Source organism: Callithrix jacchus, chromosome 21 (assembly GCF_049354715.1).
Source record: "Callithrix jacchus isolate 240 chromosome 21, calJac240_pri, whole genome shotgun sequence".
NCBI lineage: Eukaryota > Metazoa > Chordata > Mammalia > Primates > Cebidae > Callithrix > Callithrix jacchus.
The window spans coordinates 23,310,365-23,330,457 of record NC_133522.1 but is presented as its reverse complement, the minus strand read 5'-3'; the positions used below and the strand labels follow the sequence as shown (position 1 = coordinate 23,330,457).

Sequence of the window (20,093 nt, the reverse complement as noted above, 5' to 3'; positions counted from 1 at the left end):
TAATATATCATCTTTACATTGCATGTAACCTTCGTGGAAAAATATGTGCCTACATAGATACTCTATATCACTTGACTCTTTTATTATTTTAAATAATAATGTACAACTATGATACATATTAGTGCCTAAGTTATTTTAAAAATTATATATTGGATAATATGACAAAATATAAATGTCACATCTTATCACAAGTAGTTCAAAGTGAAAATTATTAGAAGGTATATCCAAAACATGATTTAGAGCTTGAATATTTTATATTTTCTATGTTCATACTTGGAGAAAAAATCTTAAGTAGTCTATCTTTGCCACTAAAAAGAAAACCAAACAGAAAACAGTCTCTGGTGAAGCTTATGTTGGTAGGGACATCCAAGCTTGTTGATGAATGCTAACAGCTCTAACAGAAAAAAGAGAGAGAGACCATTATTTTCTTAGCTGGTAGATGACTAAGTAGTTTGCAAAATGATCGTTAGTGGCTGGTTGCTCCTGGATTCCAGAGCAAAAGAGCTTATAATTCAAACATTATTTACAACTGAAAACAACTCATCCGAAGACACTAAGAGCAAAATATGTACAGTTTGGTTTCACCTGCAGACACTGGTGACCTGAAGCAGGAGCTGATGGCTGCCTGCCAGGTAAGACACATGGCATGCATCAGTGAACCTGTTTCATCTGCCTTTGACTTGCTGGGCCTTGTATCTGATGTCATGTAAATTTGCCCCAGTTACAGATTGATACTGTCTACCATGGAATTAAGGCCCCAGAAAATGTGAATACAGTAAGAGTAGTTTTAAGCCTTTCTACATGTATGCCTCTATTGTGAGACATAAAAAATTGTTAGTACATTCTAAAATAAGTAAAAACAAAACATATCACATTGCTTTATTATGCTTTATGCTTTTTAATGTAGTCATTGCTCACTTTCCCAAGTGCTACAGGAGTTTAACCCCTGGGAAAAGACAAGTTTCATGGAATGTGAAACTTTTTTTGAGCAACTGAAACTAAAACCATCTTGCATTAAATATTTTCTACATCTTATAATTTTTTATTTCGTTTATTGCTCACTGATTTAGTTGGTGGGCAGTCTATTTAGCAGTAAGAAGAAGTCAGGCTATTTCTGCTATGCACAAACATATCACTTAAAAAAACTCATGAAAATATTAAAAATGACAGCAGAGTCAGGTAGCATTCAAGTGGGCTCTGGTCCTCTAAATGTGTGTCCTCACTGTGGGGGAATTTGATTACCCTGAAGTATGCCAAGTAAATCAGAGCCCAGGAGCTGGGTGCAACTGCTCCGTAGTGTGAGTTCACACAGAGGACATAGCTTAGGCTGAGAGGTGGTGGTTGTTGTTGATGTTGTTGAATGTGGATTATTTTTAATTTTTAAAATGACACTATGCCTAATTAGGGGTACTGGCACAGCTTGGACTGATGAAGAAACTGATTACAATTATAAAGACTTCTGGGGCCAAAACAGTCAAACGTACTGCCTGCTACTCATGATGGCCCCAGCAGTGTCTATATGGTTGTCAAGTATGATTAAGTAAGAAGCAAACTAGATTTATTATTTTTTTTCTATAGGATTTAGATGCCCATGGAAGTGGCTTGTAGTATTACCAGCTTCCTACTTCTTTTCTGGTATTTTCCTTGAACAGTTAGAAAACTCAAGAAAGAGAAAAGAACTCCATCTTATTGCATTCTCCAGCATCTATGATATGGCAGGATAAATCAGAGAAAAATTATCTTCTCTAAGTAACTTCACAATACTTTATCACTCTCAAAATTTGAAGTCAGTTTCAGACTTGTTTATTTTTCATATTTTATATGTTTGAAACTGACAAAAAATAAGAAAACATATTAGAAATATACCAATAAGATGAAAAACAAACAAATGTAACTTAATTTGGGGAAATTTGTTTTTTAGTGCACACACAAAAAGAAAAATAACCTTTGCTTAATCCTATGGGGTGATCTATTGAAATGCAGCATCTAAACATAGTTTATGTTTGATAGTTTTGTCCTCTAAGAGTATTTTTTGGGAGAAGTGCACTTACTACATGTTACAAAAGAGCCTGAATGGGTATTCAAATAACTGCTGTAATCAAAAGATTCTTTTTCTCAAGGAAACGACCATAGATTTTTATACTTATTTTTGCTTTGCTATGGGCATTCTAGAATGATAGATTCTCATTTGTTTCCCCATCCCCTGGCCCCCCGGAAGCTATTGAATTGTTCTGGTTTTATACAGTGTAGAACAATCCTGCAATAATAAAACATTTCAACTTTATACAAAAGGAGAAGCTTTCCATTTGAAGTTTCTCTTTAACAGAAAAAAAAATAGAGAAAATGGACTGACAGCTTTAGAAAATTCAAACAATTCCCCTTGCCAAGATACGTATTTTGTGAGTTTTCTTTAATTTCGGATTTGGTGCGTATGTTTCCTCTAACAATGAATGCTTTCAGTTTCAGAGTTCAGTTTCTGCTCTCCCTACTCAAACCAATCTTAACCTTTTAATAGGCAATTATTTTTCTAATTGCTTTGTAAAAACTTTTTTCAGGATAATTGTGAGACACTCAGCTCTAAGTTATATATTACGGATGCATTTAAAACAGAGTGGGCTATAAACTGTAAAATGCACTTGATTGGTAAAAGCATCTTAGAATAAGAAAAAGAAGCAAGAAGACTATTCTTCAAAGTATTAGAAAACTTCTATAACTTACAAATTCATAAAAATCATAGGGGAATCTGTTAAGAAAAATTCTTTTAAGGAACAAAATCAGCAAAGCAGTATTGGCTGTGATTGTTTTAATAGGATAAGTACTGTTGTAATATTTTCTACCATCGGCATTAAACCTCACTTCACAAAACAGAATACTCTCCCATTGTTTTTACTCTTTATAACCTATTACTTATATGGAACACATTTTTTATGTTGAAAAAAATACATAAAACCAAGCTTTCATAATCTCAACTGTTTTATATATATTCATTTGCAATACAATGTTTTGAAAAACATTCTCCTATGGCAAAATGAAACAGAAAAAACTGTTAAAAACAAGAATAAATTATATCCTATATCTTATGAGAATTTAACCATCAGGTATGAAAAGAAAAGCAATCCCATTCAGCTCTGTGATACCTCACAAAAGCGCTTTTAGCAATGCTAATTTTAGCATTACCTACACAAATAGAATAATAAAAATACATGTGGCCAAGCTGTTGAGATTTGTAATGACAATATTGCATAGATGATTCCAATATGATTCAATTCAAATCAGGAAAATTAGTTGATATGAAACAAACTAAATCAAAAATAAAAGCTTCTTTCAATCTTGATGTTTTAAAATTAATTTATGACAGGCTGTTTAAAAGACTTGTTTAATTGTTAATTGAAACGTTTTATCTCATGGATCTCTTAAAAAGTTGCCTTTGATATTATCTACCACTGACTAAACACAGAAGGTAAAATACACAACATGGCTGGGCCAATATTGCAAAGATCCTAATTAGTATCATGCTATAGAAAAACAATGAAGTGATTTTGTCACCAATTACTGACAATTAGCCTAAGTACAACAGTTAATTTAATGGAAATAAAACCACTATAAAATGAAAGGAACAAAACCTATCATAATTAATGGCATTTGCCTGCATTCCTCTACTGGTTATTTAATTAATGAACCATAAAAGTTTGAAGCAATTTAAACAGCTAAACACATATGCAAAATTCAAAAGCCCGTATATCTGGATTTCCTGAATTTTTAAGTATCTGTGGAAACACGTATTTGAGCTGCAGAATTATGTATATCAAGGTTTTATCTCCTGAACCTAAAGATGTCATACTTTCAGACAATGCATTTGTCAAACAATAAAACCCATTATATTAAACTACAGAGAAATGTCTTGTGAGAGCTTGTCATTATCCTGTTATAATGCTTACAGATATAGTGAACCACCAATAATTGCAAAAATGTTATAACGTTAGAAGTTCCCAGTTTCCCTCACTCTTTCATCTCACTCAAACTTTTCTCTGCACTTGCTTCTTCCATGGCTTTTTGAATGTAGCATTGTGATCTGTGCTCATGAGCACGGGGATGTCCACTTATGATCCCATGTCAGTTTTCTCTCATGCATTTACTCTCTGCCACAAGTTTCAGAGCTTGCAGTGTCAGGATGTATTAGGAAGTCAAATCAAGATTTAAGATGTTTTTCTGGCCTCTCCCAAAGCTGGAAAGGACTCATTTTGCAGGCTACCTACCAATTGACAAAGTAAAAACAATTCAAGGCCAGTGGCTTCTAAAGATGAACTTCAGAAAATGTACCTTTGCAAATATTTTTCCAGTTTCAACAAGTTCAGAAAACAAAAATTTAAAAACCCAACAAAACCTCTCTACAGACTATTGCTTAATGAACAGCCACATGGATTTTAAAACTTTAAGTACACAAATAAACATTTTAGAGGTTTTCGACTGTGCAGAGATAAGATCCTCTCTGGGGAGACGACTAGAAACTGCTGGGCTCCTTTGTGCAGACTCCTGGAATGTGCTTGCTTTTCATTTCTTTCTTTGTGTCTGGCACACTGGCCTCACAGGCAATGTCTTAAGCCATGCAGGGTCAGGGCAAACAGAGAACTGCATTCATGGACAGATCAAGTTTATGTGAGAATCTGCTCCTCCACTGCCCTCAATCTCCATATGAATTGTTAATAAAATCTCAGCCTGAAAGCTCATCACCCCAACAGTGGGGAAGTCATGCAGAGAATCCTCTCGTTCAGAAAAACAAGATTTCTTTATCTTTTTCATCCTTCGCCAGCATTCGTGGGAATTCTGCCATGTAACCTCCTCCTGAACCAACCCGCACCCCCTCCCCAAGCAATACCCATTCCTCTCCGCAACTCTCTAGGTTGCACCTGATCATCATCGGGGGAAGCAGGAGCCAAAAGACAAAAGAAACATTCTTACACCCACAGCAAATTTACCACAATATCAACTTTGCCTCTAAAGTATTTTGCTGCTATAAAAACCTTCAGGCAAAGGGAATATCAATGCTTATTTATTTTCCAGTTTGTGTCAAACACTAGAAAGACTTTCCCATAGCTTTTATGACACCATATGAACTAGAGAACCACAGATATAATAAAAGGTCACATATAAAGCGAAGATCAGAGTCCTACCCTAATTAACTTGATATCTCCATGCAAATACTCGACAGGAACAAGACCCGATGTGTGTTGCAGGCAATCTTGCATGTGTCTTCTAACCTTGCTACAATCTAGCTGGGCCTCTTGTTTCCTCTGCTTTTGCTCCTTGAAAACTGTTTTAATATCGAACGCTTTTCAGAGGGATGGGCTGATGAACGAAAACATGAATTTCCTGCTTGCCCTTTAAGGTGGGTTAAAGGGGGTGCTAGCAATCAATTACAGAACAAAAGAACAAAAAAAATGACTTAAGAACCTACAAGTGAATGTGTAACATTCTTTGCAGTCTATTTTTTTCAACTAAGTCCTTCATCTGTATTTATTTACCCTTATCATAAATATACAATATCTATTTCATTAAAAAGGATGTTTGCCCAGCAGCTCCTAAAGAAAAGCTGTTTTCTACTGAAGATGCCTTTAAAACCACTTAACTTTCATTTCAACTTGATGAGTTAACAAGGAGTAAAAAAGTTTAAAATTTTTTCTGAATTTGTGCTTCAGATTTTCAGATTGCTGTAACACGCTCTGTTCTATTTGCAGAATAAAAAGTTACATCTTTAACTCTAATTAACATTCTGGCCCTATTAAATCTTTATTTTCTAATTTTATTTTGGTAAATAAGACAACATTAACTTTTAAACACTGCACACAAATAATTCCAAGGTATTTTTCAGTAAATGTCTTTTTCCTGCAGCTGCTTATGTCAGAGAAAGTTGAACACTGTTTAAAAATAACACTTCTAAAGTACACATAAACAAATCTGATCTGACAAAATATTATGCAAACCCCTATAACCATATATCCAGAAACATTGTTAATAATATTTAGGAAGATCAAAATATAAATACTCTCAAACACATACAGAATTTCTTTTTTAAAAAGGCAAAATAAAAGAAATACAAAATCATTCCTTAACCATTCACATAATAAAGTCATACAAATTTATTATTTCACTCAATTTATCTAAAACACAGTTGCTATTATAAATAAAACACGCATTTGCTTTATACTCAGAGGTATCGTATCACTCTTTGTATATGAATCATAGGAACCAGTAGTTCAAATAATACTCTTCCACCAAATTTGAGTCACAGAAATTTGACAAATTTTCAAAAGAAAGAAAATTTAGTTTTATGTTAAACATCTCAGTACCTCATAGCATTCTATTTCGATATTAGGTTTAGAAATTTATAAAGTACACATTGGAACCATAATTGTAATATAAAGTTCAATATTATTTTTCAGCATCGATATAAATTTTTATTATAATATTCATTCTACTGTTTCTGAAAGCATAGAAAGTCCAATAACTCTTCAAATATACCAAAAAAATTTGTCTAAAAATATTTAAAATCAGTAAATCAATAGATGCTGAAGACAAACTTGCAGTTATGCAAATATGTGAAAAGAGTTATTTTAGAAAATGGAAAATGATCTCAAATATATATTGGTCTTTTGTGAAATAAACAATAAACTAATTTTATAGTAGTGAGTTTAATAGTTAGCATTGCTACATAAAAGCCAATAGGTTTTATTCATAACACTGTATGTTAATGAGTTATATCACATAAAAACATTAATGTGATATTTACTTTCATTCATACCCAAAGGAATCGTCATATTTTAAGACAGGATTTGTATTCTCAAACCTCAATTTCTATTGTGACAAGTATTTTCTGAGAAGCGGAAATTATTGGTTTGGCCATTCCCTTTAAGAATTTGCTCTTTGAAATATGAGTGAAGTTCTAGAGTAGGGCTCCCATTCTTTTTCTAAGGAACGTGTTTCATTGATTTTCACGGGGTCTTACAATTCGTAACAAGGTGAAGGAGGAGGCAAAGTTGAAAGCAGATGTTACTGGAGGGCTTGAGAAGTGGCAACCAATAGTACTTTCTTTTCTGCCTGAAAGCCTGGGAGCCAAAAAGAGAGAATGTGGCCCCAAAAATAGCTTGGAGGTGGTAAAGAGTGGAAGCAATTGAGAACTCTAATCTGTGTGTGTGTGTGCTTACATTTAGAATACAAACTGCAATGTGATTCCATGATACAAGGTTTAACAAAGCTTTTAGAGAGCCTCTAATAAACCTAGGGACAAGTCGAGGCTTTCGTAATGTTCTGGACTGAATGTTTGTATTCTCTTAAAATTTACATGTTGAAGCCCTAATCCCCAGTTGTGGCTGTATGCACAGAGCCTCTAAAGAAGTAATGAAGGTTAAATAAGGTAGTAAGGATGGGACTCTAATCCAACAGTATTAGTGTCCTTATAAGAACAAACAACAGGCCGGGCGTGGTAGCTCACACCTATAATCCCAGCATTTTGGGAGGCCGAGGCGGGTGGATCATGAGGTCAAGAGATCGAGACCATCCTGGTCAACAAGGTGAAACCCCGTCTCTACTAAAATAAAAAAATTAGCTGGGCATGGTGGTGTGCACCCATAGTCCCAGCTACTTGGGAGGCTGAGGCAGGAGAATTGCTTGAACCCAGAAGGCGGAGGTTGCGGTGAGCCGAGATTGTGCCATTGCACTCCAGTCTGGGTAACAACAGCGAAACTCCGTCACACACACAAAAAAGAAGAACATACAATAGAAAACTCACTCCTTTACTTTCTGCGCGCACACATGTAGAGGAAAAGCCATTAAGGATATAGGAAGACAGCCATCTGCAAGCCAGAAAGAGAGCCCTTACCAGAAACCAAAGAGCTTGATCATGACTTCCAACCTTCGTAACTATGTGAAAACAAATTTCTGTTGTTTAAGCCACCTAATCTATGGTATTTTATAGCAGCCTAAATAAACTAATGTTATCACATGTTAAAATCAGCAATAACGATAGCAAGTTGAAATAAATGCAGAACTGCATTCTAAGGATATTTTTGTTTTCCTTGGTATCTTCTCCCTTCCTGTAGAGCCAGATCAAGTAGATAAGAACTTCAGTATTTGTCCCTGCTTCTGTTATAAAATGTTAACACTACCAACCCCTGCTAGATAGCATGTAGATCTTTCTTTAACCAGAATTATCGATTACATACCTAAACTAGAGAGTATAATGGTTAATTTCTCATGTAATCATTTTCCTTCAAAATATCCATTTGAGAAAAAAAATCTATAATGTAATAATGAAGAGTATAGATTTTTGAGTAAGTGTCTAGATGCAGATTGAGCTCCAAGTACCTGCTTGCTCTTTGACCTTATGTGTCCCTTGGTCTGTCCAAACTCCAGTTTCATGAGATCTAAAATAACATCACTGACATCAAAAGGTTGTAAATTATACGTGCTGCTAGAAAACTGGCAAGATTCTTCTTGATTATGACCAACATCATTATCATGTTCTTCACACTTTTCTAGGCTTCCTAAAATTCTTTCTGTTTAATAAAGGCAGCAGAAGTCTAAATATTTCAATTTGCACAATCTTAATGTCCTCCTAGAATCACTTTCACGGAATTTTAAAAATATAATGTCCAAAAAATTCAGTTAAGATAAGTATGAGAAATAGCAGTATCTTGACCTGATGCTAAGATGTTTCTAAGGACTCTGCTCATTATACGGTGCTGGAAAAGTGACTAGTATGCACCCTCCTCTCACATCACAAGAAGTGTGTGTGTTTCCAACCTTGCTTTTCACTCTGGATTTAGGTGGCTTATGTTAAATTACTGTGTGACTTGCCTGACTGGCGTACTCGCAGTTTTATTCCCTTCGCTCAATCTTTTCTTTCTCTTTTATACTTTATACTGCTCTTTCAGGAGGGTACAGGTTTGGTCATATATTTAGCAAGATGAATTTAGGAAGTCTAAGGGAGTTAAAAGCACAGAGCCCTTGAACTAGATTGTGGGGGCTCAAAAAAAGCATGACCACTTAGTAGCTGATTGGTTTTGGGAAAATTAATAATCCTTCCTCTTGGTTTTCTTATGTGTAAAATAGGTGTGATCTCAAAGAATTAGGATGAGAATTAGGTGAGTTACTTCACATGCCAGAATCATTCTTGGGAAATACTAACCACTCAATATATATTAACTGCTATTAATGCAATGTTGAAATAGGCACCATGCAATCAAAAGTCTGGCATAATCAATGAAACAGATAAATTTCATTGATCATAATAGATACAAAAAAAAAGAAGAATATACGATTTGCCCTCAAATATATTAAAATTTAACTGGTACAGTAATTCAACTTATTAAAGAACTTTTTAAAGAAAACTAGAGAAGAGCTCTTTAGGCAGAAGGCTACGTTAATGAATTATTTTTAATATTCTGAAGGTGGACCAACATGATGGTGGAGACAATATGTTTCTTTGCTTATAAATGCATATTTAAGGAGGGTTGAAGATATTTCAAGGAAAATTTGAAAAATCATTTGAGCCATAAAGATATCAAAATGATTATAATCAAAATAGCATCAAAATATTTATATCAAAATAAACATAATATTTGTCAATGATGAGCTGCATCTGCAGGTTCTATATATAATATTGTGAAGCCATTTAACCACTCAGTGAGACATAACTGAATACTCTATTTCTAGCCCAATTTCTGTTTTTCCAATTAATACACATTCCTCTGAAGCTCATAGTGAAGATTTCTGTTCTCATTTAAGTAAGAAAATACGTTATATATAAAGTATATGCAATGTCAAACAAAACATAAAATCTTATTCCATTTTATAATTATGCTTTTTCAGTGTATACTATTGAAATAAGGTTTTTTGTTTGTTTGTTTGTTCATTCTTTGAGGTAGAATCTCGCTCTATTGCCCAGGCTAGAGTGCAGTGGCACAATCTTGGCTCCCTGCAACATCTACCTCCTGGGTTCAAGTGATTTTCATGCCTCAGCCTCCCCAGTAACTAGGTGTTACAGGCATGCACCACCACACCTGGATAGTTTCTATATTTTCAGTAGAGATGGGTTTTCACCATGTTGACCAGGCTGGTCTGGAACTTCTTAGCTCAAGTAATCCACCCACCTTGGCCTCCCAGAGTGCTGGGATTATAGGCATGAGCCACTGTGCTCAGCCAAAGTGAGTTATTTTAAATGAAACTCTAGAAGTTAATTTGGTTATAAGATCACATAAATATTTATAATGACAAATGAGGTCTGATTTTTCCAAACTGAAGCTTAAAAATAGATCAAAATGACTAAAACTATGCTCACTAAATGCAAGCACACCTCTAAAACTGTTTAACATTGCATAACTTGTATCTTTGCCATAGTTCTACAATATATGATTTTCTTTAACTTGTAACATTAACGTTGCTAATGAGATTCTATTCAACAATCACTCACTTTTCAGAAATAAACACATCTAATGATAGAATTGAAGTATTCCATAAGCAAGATCAAAAGTTACATGCTGTATAAAACCCAACAACATTTGAGATGGATAAAATACAAAGAAAATGTAGAAACTAATTACTGAGAAACCAAAAAACTTGGAAACTCATTTTTCACAAGATATTTTTTATTGGTTAAAAAAAACCTCTCCAATTATTTTAGAAATATTTTCAATGTGGCAGTTCCCAGCACATACTTTCCAAGGATATTACCTTTTCTTTTTGAATACACATATTGTTGAGGTAGTATTCAATCACAGAAAGTGCTCCAGAGTCGGGTTTACTCAACTCTAGAGATAACTGCTCCCTAGGAAGTGCCAGGGCTTTGGACCTTGAGCACTGTGTCAAGAATACATGAGAATCAGGTCACAATAGGCTCATGTACAGAGTCCAGGCAGTTCTTTTGATTGTGCTTGGCAAAATACACTCTCCCACATTTAATTCTTACAACTACAACTCAAAAGTAAGCACTAAATATAGATCATAATGGAAAAAATTCTTTAGCCAAAATTAAAGAAGAATCTTTAGGTTTTAGCACAGGAGAAAAAAAGCATATTTTATGTATAATAATGAAAAATGTTCTATTATCTTTGTGAAATATAAAGTTTGCTAAAATACAGGTCATAGATGTATCATGTATAAGAGTTTATGTTCTATCTCAATAGGCTGTCTAGCTGAAACACAGCAATATCAGAACCAGTTGAAGTAGAATTTAAGAAATAAAATAATACACTCATTTCATATAAAATGTAGTTTAAACAATGCTTACATTAACAAGAATAACTTAGTAAGTGGAAACATAATTAACTAACATCATTATCAAATAGTCACCTGCTGGCTGTTGTCTGAGCACCTGTTGGTTATGTTATTCAATTATATTCATAAATGTTTTATTTTATTATATTTATATTCATAAATATCCATAATATTTTATTCAATTTTTCTGAGACAGTCTTGCTCTGTTGCCCAGGCTGGTGTGCAATGGCACAACGGGCTCACTACAACCACTACCTCCCAGATTCAAACGATTCTCCTGCCCCAGCCTCTCAAGTAGCTGGGGTTACAGGCATGTGCCACCATGCCCAACTAAGTTTTGCAGTTTTAGTAGAGATGGGGTTTCACCATGTTGGCCAGACTGGTCTTGAACTCTTGACCTCAGGTGATCCACCTGCCTCGGCCTCTCCAAGTGCTGGGATTACAGGCATGGGACACCTTGCCCAGCACTTTATTAAATTGTTTAACTGCTGTTTATTTCATGCATATTATATGCTAGATAGAGTACTTATCTCCAGGAAAAGATAAATAAGGCATGATAAGATCTTTGCCTTTATAATGGAATTACTACTTTCTCTGTATTTAAAAAGTATGAAAACTGGGACCTATACTGGTTAAATGACAGTAAGTAAACATAGAGATGGGATCTCAATGCATGGTGCCTGCACCTGCGTATATTTTTGTAAATTTACAGCACAAAGAGGTGAATTATCAGTTCAATTTCCTTTGCTTTATATCAAGATCTTGGACATTTATTCAGTCCCTCTGTTCTCTTTCTCTCTCTCTCTCTGCGTGTGTGTGTGTGTGTGTGTGTGTGTGTGTGTGTGTTTTGCCCTGTATTTTCCTTGACTGAAGAAAGTTTGGCAATTTGGCAAGGAAGAAAAATTATTCAAAAGAAAAATCTTTTCACTCTCTTTAAAACTAACGGTTCATATGAATGCTTATTGTTATAGATAACTTTAAGGCAATGTTCTAAAGAGATCATGACTCTTAACATTCAGATTTTTTTAAATGGAATGGCAGACTCTTACACAAGAAGGAAGCAACATTTATCCATCAAATATCCTTTTCTTTTCTCTCAGGATATGCTGTTTTTATTCAAGGAAAATGTTCACTTTACATATCAACCAAACTTGACAAGAACTTTTCCAAAACAACCTTCAATATGAAGTATTTTTTGGCATTATAGAGCATGGCCAAATGTTACCCTGCATTTAAGGAGATTAATAATAGGGTAATACTCTCTTATGGTAGAGCATACTGGAGAGAACATCATGCTGTAGCTCTACATTTCCTACCAATATAAGCCATCACCTACACTGTGAGTTAGAGGTAGAACGGTGCTTTTCCCTAAAATTTTTAAACATAAAAATTTTACTAACATAATCTATGACTCAAATACAGTTGAGATCTTGTTCCAGTGAAGATTTAAGCTTAATGTTGTACAAGTCAGAAATGTGCTTGCTAAGAGATTTGCAGAATAGTATCTTGGAAGGTCATCAGTTGGCGAGAAAAATAGAAATAAAGACTTGTACGCACAAGAAGAGCTGCAAACACAATCTTCATATGGTTATCCAATAGTCTATCAGTTCGATTATTCCCTTTTTTCCTGATGCTCCTTATTTACTAATATTGATGAAAATACTGCAGTTCCTTCAAGTTTATTATTTTATCATATGCTTTCTAACAGTTGTTTGTAAAATATTTTTGTTATACTTGCAATGTGGCAGAGATATACTCTAATTCATTTTGTTGCTTATGTAATTTTTGACCAAATTGCTTCTTTTGTTTTGTTGACTCTATAGAGATATGTTTAAGTATAATAAATATTATCTGCTTTCTAGTAACCACTACTTATAACATATTATATTTGTATTGTCTTTATAGCTTTATCAGTTATCTAATATAGTTTGTTACTGTCTTCATAGCAATATTTACCGATCCCAGCATTTTTTAAAGCTGTGATATTTTACACTTTATTTCAAGGTTGGTAGAATATTACCACATTTTTAGAGCGTGTAAATTCCTTTCAGAGCTTGTAGATTCAATTATACAATTTACTTTATTTCTATAAAGAGTCAGTCTACTAACACTATTACATCATTAAACCACTTGAAAATTGCATTCAATATCTGATTTTTGAAAACCTATATGCCATTGATATAGATCAAATGCAGGAGCATTTCTTAGTCTCAAACATGTACAATAATGTTTAACTAGACCTTTTTAGTAGGTATACTGTATTGTTAATATGATTGTTAATACTGTGTTCCCACAAACAATCAAAAGGCCAAATGGAATATTACTCTCTGCCACCACATTTTAAACTTGAACAACGTCATTTATTGCTATAAGCTGTGCTATTCAGTACATTAGCCACTAGTCACATGTACATATTAAATACATGAAATAGTAATTACAGGAACATATTGCTTTATGTTTAAATAATGCAATTCAGGGGTTGCTATGGTTTGAATATATGCTCTCCAAAATTCCAAATATACATGTTGAAACTTAATGGTCAACGTCATTTATTAAGAGGTGGGGACTTTAAAAGGTGGTTAGGCCATGAGGGCTCCTCCCCTTGTAAATGGGATTAAGGGGATTAAGACTTCATATAGCCTTTGGATTTCTTGCCCTTCAACCTCCTGCCATGAGAGGACCCAGTGTTTCTCTCCTCTGGAGGATGCAGCAAGAAAGTACCATGTTGGAAATGGACAGCAGCCCTCCCTGACAACTGAACCTGCTGGAGTCTTGACATTGGACTTCTAGCCTCCTGAATTTTGAGAGAGTAAATTTCTGTTCTTTAATTACTCATTTTGCTGGTATTTTGTTATAGCTGCACGAAATGAACTAACACAGATGTCAAAACAAGAAATCACCATTTCCGTTTGCTTTGTATATGTTAATAGGGGTGGTTTTAAATATTCTTGGATTATAGACACCTTTGAAAGGAAAAAATATCAAAACTCTAGGCCCTGCTCAGAAAAAAAAAATGTGTTTATGAACATGAATAGAATGTTGCAGGCAATGTTTGGTTCACAGACCTTCTGCAGCCAAATAGTGGATCCAAGTCAAGAATTATTATAAAAGTCATTTTGCTATGTAGCAGCATTCTGTATGAAAGCCTTTTGGGAATCAGAACCAAGGGCAGGGGAAGCCTGGACAAGGAAAGCCAACACAGATGAAAATAACCAGAATTTATATTCTAATGTGGGAAACTGTTCCATGTAGAATGTCCAAATGGGGTGCTGGGAGGTTGGGCTGAATGCAGCAGCAACTGAGACCCAAGAACCAACACAAGGGTGACACACGACATGGCAGGCGATATAAAATTCCAGAATCCAGTCCTATAGGTTCAAATGATAAAAACTGTTAGATTAGGCCTTTATCAGAGATGAAAGGTTGAAAACACCTGGTTCTGTCTTCTCCTAGAGAGAACGTAACTAGAATTGTAATGCCCTGATCCAACTGGCTAGTGTTCAGTGTTGTGCTGTAATCCCTATGCAGTATCTCAGGGTGATTGGATTAATACTGTAGAGGTTAAGGAGAGAAACAGCTGAAAATGTACCCTGTAGAAAAACAGTTGTGCACAGTCTAGAATTTGTCATTTTATCATAAAGAGCTGAACATGGTGATTGCAGTGTACTCCAATACCCCAAGATGCTATTCCAATTCCACAATTCACTTACCTAAGACCACTGAAATATAATTGAAATATCTTATAATCATAGTTTTCTTAAAATTATAGCTATATGTTAAGTGTGCAAACCCTGGAGTTGGCTTACCTGGGTTCAGAGTCCAGTCCAACCAACAACTAGCAATGTGACTTTAGGCATTACCTTCTGGAACCTATTTTCAAACCTATAACACAGAAATGATACTACTACTCAACCTATAAAAAATTTGAAACATTAAATGAAACTATATTTAAAGTATTTAGAGCAATGCCTGACACAAAATATATGTTCATCCAATGTTAGATTTTATATATATATATGTTTATATGTGAAATGTATTTATATTAAAATATAAATTTAAATATAACATATTATATTTAATATATTAAATACATTTTATATATTTACAAATATATGAAATTTATATATGTAAAATATATATATTTATATTTCATATATACGAAATCTAACTACAGGGTCTTGTAGTTTTCAAGGATCTGGATTCTATGGCACATAATTTTCATATGACAGAGGAGCTGTGCTGAAAAAAGTGATCATTTCACACTGATGATGACAAATGTAGAAACACGTCATCTAGGTGATTTTACATCTCAGACAGACTATTTGACCTATAAAACTGCAAGATTTTAAAACAGGTCTGAATGACAAACACAAAAGAAACTAGCCAATCGCATTATCATAGTCATAGTTTCTGCTTGGCAACAAGTAGACAGTAGCCTGTCTTAGAGAGTAGCACGTTTTCAAAGAAATTTTCTTAAAATTTTGTAAGACTAGAACACAAGCATTATCATAAGAAAAAACATTCAGAAGAGATCCCATGACAATAAATGTGCAATAGAATATCAACATTTTTCTCTCGTGGAGAAATGGAAGGTACAATAATCTCTAGAGACAATTTATTTTTTTGGTAATGTTATGTTCTGCCATCATTATATTTTCCCTATCTTAATTTCCCAACATGTATGTTTTAGTACATAAGATTAGACAGCTGGGTGACCATCTATATAATGTATTCTATGTCAAGCTCATTATTAATAAACGCTAATCAAATTTCATCAAATAATCACATTCCAGTGATAATATACTTTGGAGAGTTTTTGCAGATTATTTGTTGTATTCTTGTGTCCCAGGAGGAATATAACTTCAGGCAAGATGTTATGAACAGATTAAAACTAGTCATATCAGCAAAATATTAAATCACATACATTGTAGCATTTCGTCAAGAAATTGAAGATCAAATTTAATTGGTCTTTTTAAAATCCTTTTTAAGAGGTTTTGATCCCAGATTGAAACCTTACTTTGCTATGTCTTTTTGTGCTTATGGCCTGACCTAAAAAACTAATATTTGTATCTTGCCCAATTTTTCTTTTTTTTCTTTTTCCTTTTCTTTTTGAGACGGAGTTTCACTCTTGTTACCCAGGCTGGAGTGCAATGGCACGATCTCGGCTCACTGCAACCTCCACCTCCTGGGTTCAGGCAATTCTCCTGCCTCAGTCTCCTGAGTAGCTGGGATTACAGGCACGCGCCACCATGCCCAGCTAATTTTTTGTATTTTTAGTAGAGACGGGGTTTCACCATGTTGACCAGGATGGTCTCAACCTCTTGACCTCGTGATCCACCCGCCTCAGCCTCCCAAAGTGCTGGGATTACAGGCTTGAGCCACCGCGCCCGGCCCCAATTTTTCTAATTCTATTTATTATATTATTTAGCATTTTTCTCTGTAGATAATTACCCATTTGGAATGCCAATTATTAAGTTTTTCTTCTTTCATAATGCCCATGTTGGTGGTTTGTTTTATGTGTATTAATTCTTTGTCAACTAAATTAAGATCTCCTAATTGGAAAAGCAACTTTTAAACATGATTTCGAGCCATAACATCTATAAATGTACAATATATGTTATCATGGCGCCATTAAATATTTCAGCCAAGATTGATGGTTATAAATGTATAAAATGCTCTAATTTCCTTGAAGTAAAATTAACACTAAACACTAAGCTATTTCCTACCTCAGCTCTGCATTATTGGTTGCCAATTTATTCCACTTATCATATGATGAGCTACAATTACTTAAGAAGCTGGTGTTTTAGGCCGGGCGCGGTGGCTCAAGCCTGTAATCCCAGCACTTCGTGAGGCCGAGGCGGGTGGATCACGAGGTCAACAGATCGAGACCATCCTGGTCAAATGGTGAAACCCCGTCTCTACTAAAAATTACAAAAAATTAGCTGGGCACGGTGGCACGTGCCTGTAATCCCAGCTACTCAGAAGGCTGAGGCAGGAGAATTGCCTGAACCCAGGGGGCGGAGGTTGCGGTGAGCCGAGATTGCGCCATTGCACTCCAGCCTGGATAACAAGAGCGAAACTCTGTCTCAAAAAAAAAAAAGAAGCTGGTGTTTTGCATTGAAAGTAAGAAATTTTCACCGATTTTCTTTTCTTCTTTTTGAGACAGAGTCTTGCTCTGTCGCCAGGCTAGAGAAAGGGGCATGATCTCTGCTCACTGCATCTACATCTCCCAGGTTCAAGCTATTCCCCTGCCTCAGCCTCCTGAGTAGTTGGAACTACAGGAATATGCCACCATGCCCGGCTAATTTTCTGTATTTTAGTAGAGACAGTGTTTCACCGTGACCAGGATGGTATGGATCTCCTGACCTCGTGATTTGCCCACCTTGGCCTACCAAAGTGCTGGGATTACAAGCATGAGCCACTGTGCCTGGCCCAATTTTCACCAATTTTGAAATCAGAATAATAGGCACATAATCTTATGAATGTGCTACAGTTCTTGAAATTCTGGAAAAAAGTGATAAATGTAAAAGGATATGTTATTAGTAATAATATAATGATATTCTATAAGGTTTTTTATGATTTAAAATATCTTATGTATAAGAAAATAAAACATAAAATAGAATTATACCAACAAATTAAATAATAGCATAGATCTGTCAAAAACTGTACTCCAGACACACTACGTTGTCATTTTTACATGTGGGTTTATTTCACATTGTGTATGTATGTTTTCTGCTAGTATGTGTGCCACATATTCATGGGCTGGTTGGAGAGGATGGTAGAAGTAAAACCTTTTTAAAAAAATTTGAATATTGATGTTTAAGAGTCAACAGAAAATATGGTATGTTTTTTTCAATGAAAATAACACTTTCCTTAGAAATATTACAGAGCTACTTTATTGAAGATACATTTTATTTGCATTTGGGAAATAAGAAAACATTTAATATGCTTTGTTACTGTCTGGATAACAATATTTACTGATTCCAGCATTTTTTAAAGCTGTGATATTTTACACTTTATTTCAAGGTTGGTAGAATATTACCACATTTTCAGAACTTATAAATTCCTACTGGGTCAATTACACAATTTACCTTATTTCTATAAAGTGTCACTCTACCAACACTATTATATCATTGAACCACTTGAAAATCACATTCAATACCTGATTTTTTACAAACCCATATGGCATTGATATAGAACAAATGCAGCAGCATTTCTTGGTCTTAAACATTTACAATAATGTTGAACTAGATCTTTTCAGTAGGGATACTCTACTGTTAATACTAAGTTCTCACAAACAATCAAAAGCCCAATTGGAATATTATTCTCTCAAGTGGAATATATCATCCACTTGGATTAATTGCTTTGTGTGTCCTACTTACCTATGGTGCAAAACCTAAATGATTCCCAAAGACCATTTAGTCACCAAAAGTAAGAATCATGCTTTCTTGTGCTTACAACTGTATTCCCAACATGCAGTAGGGCTTCAAAATGGAATATTTTATTTAGTCAAAAGCAAACACTGAATATGAAATACCTTATTTTAAATAATTTTATACAAACATTCATTGTAGGTAAAGTAATAAGGATATGTGTATGAAGCATCAATAAAATAAATACTTTTCATATCACTCAGATTTCTGTATATTTGTAACAGAGGAGAATGAGGGCTTCAGGACTATAATGCCTCACAGATTTGAGTTCAAATTCTTGTGCTGGAATTGAGAAAACATCAGCTACTTAAATGTGCGGGTTTATCCTCATCTGACAAAAAGAGACTAAATCCTTTCAAAGAGTTCCTGATATAATTGGAGTATATCATACAAGGTTTATGAAAGCCCATCAAATGGGAGATGTTATTATCTTTCACATCCATGCTGATATTTTAAATAAAAGGTCTGGTATTTCAGAATTTGAACAATAATAAGTGACAAAATTAGTACGAAATCTGATTTTCAAACAGAATTTTTTAAAAACTGGGATAGATTTTAGAATATTATTTGGTCCAAACCCATGTATGTAAATAGGCAATGGGTAAACTAGCTATAAATGAAATCCCTTTGAAGATATGCAAATAGACAGATTCTATTCTGCCTTTTCCAAGTTCAAAAATGACTCCCTATATTTCAAATCTCCTAATTGGTTATATACTGACATAGAGCATAAGTAAGCAGTCATTATACTATAAAAAACAAAAAAACAAACAAAAAACCAGCAGCAATAATGTTAGTAATTTGAAGAGAATAATTAGTTCATTATTTTTTGTCCTACTACTGAAAAATTTCAAATTGAATTTGCCCTCTCCTAACTGGCAATGTATATTATTAATTCGATGACTGAAGTAGTTCAATCTCATCTCAGGTTTTCAATCACTTGGTTTCCCTTAATAAGAATCAAATTAGGAAGGGTACAGTGTTTTGCTAATTTCAGTGTTTTTTTTTTTTTTTTGGCAAAGTGACACTACCTCTGTTACAATCCAGAAGTACAGTTACGGTCCTATGAATTGCTTTTCCAGAGAACACCTGTGTGTAATGTCAAACTCCACCCCAAAATAAATACTTATCTGATTAAAAATGATACTCTTTTGTTATTTGGATGTTTCTGAATGATAACTGAAACACAATCTTTTCATTTATTTCCTTCTATTTAGTCCACATAGTGACAATGACATAATGACTGCCCATTATTGAGATTTTTTCTTTAAAATTATCAGTATCTGCATAAGATTATCTAAATCCTTCCAACTCTTCTAGATCAATGAAATTACAAATTCAAATATGAATGAACGTCATATCCCTTGCTTTCCTTTCTCCCCTTATTAT

The 20,093-nt window shown here is 34.3% G+C and overlaps 1 protein-coding gene and 1 non-coding gene across 2 annotated transcripts in view; one reads left to right on the top strand and one right to left on the bottom strand.

Annotated features, from left to right (window-relative positions):
- Positions 1 to 20,093, bottom strand: part of LOC128930371 (uncharacterized) — a 310,834-nt gene that overhangs the window by 223,182 nt on the left and 67,559 nt on the right. The gene's annotated exons all lie outside the window — the stretch shown is intronic.
- Positions 333 to 402, top strand: LOC118149998 (small nucleolar RNA SNORD74). Its single transcript, XR_004737767.1, has one exon. It is a non-coding gene; the product is annotated as a small nucleolar RNA SNORD74 (small nucleolar RNA).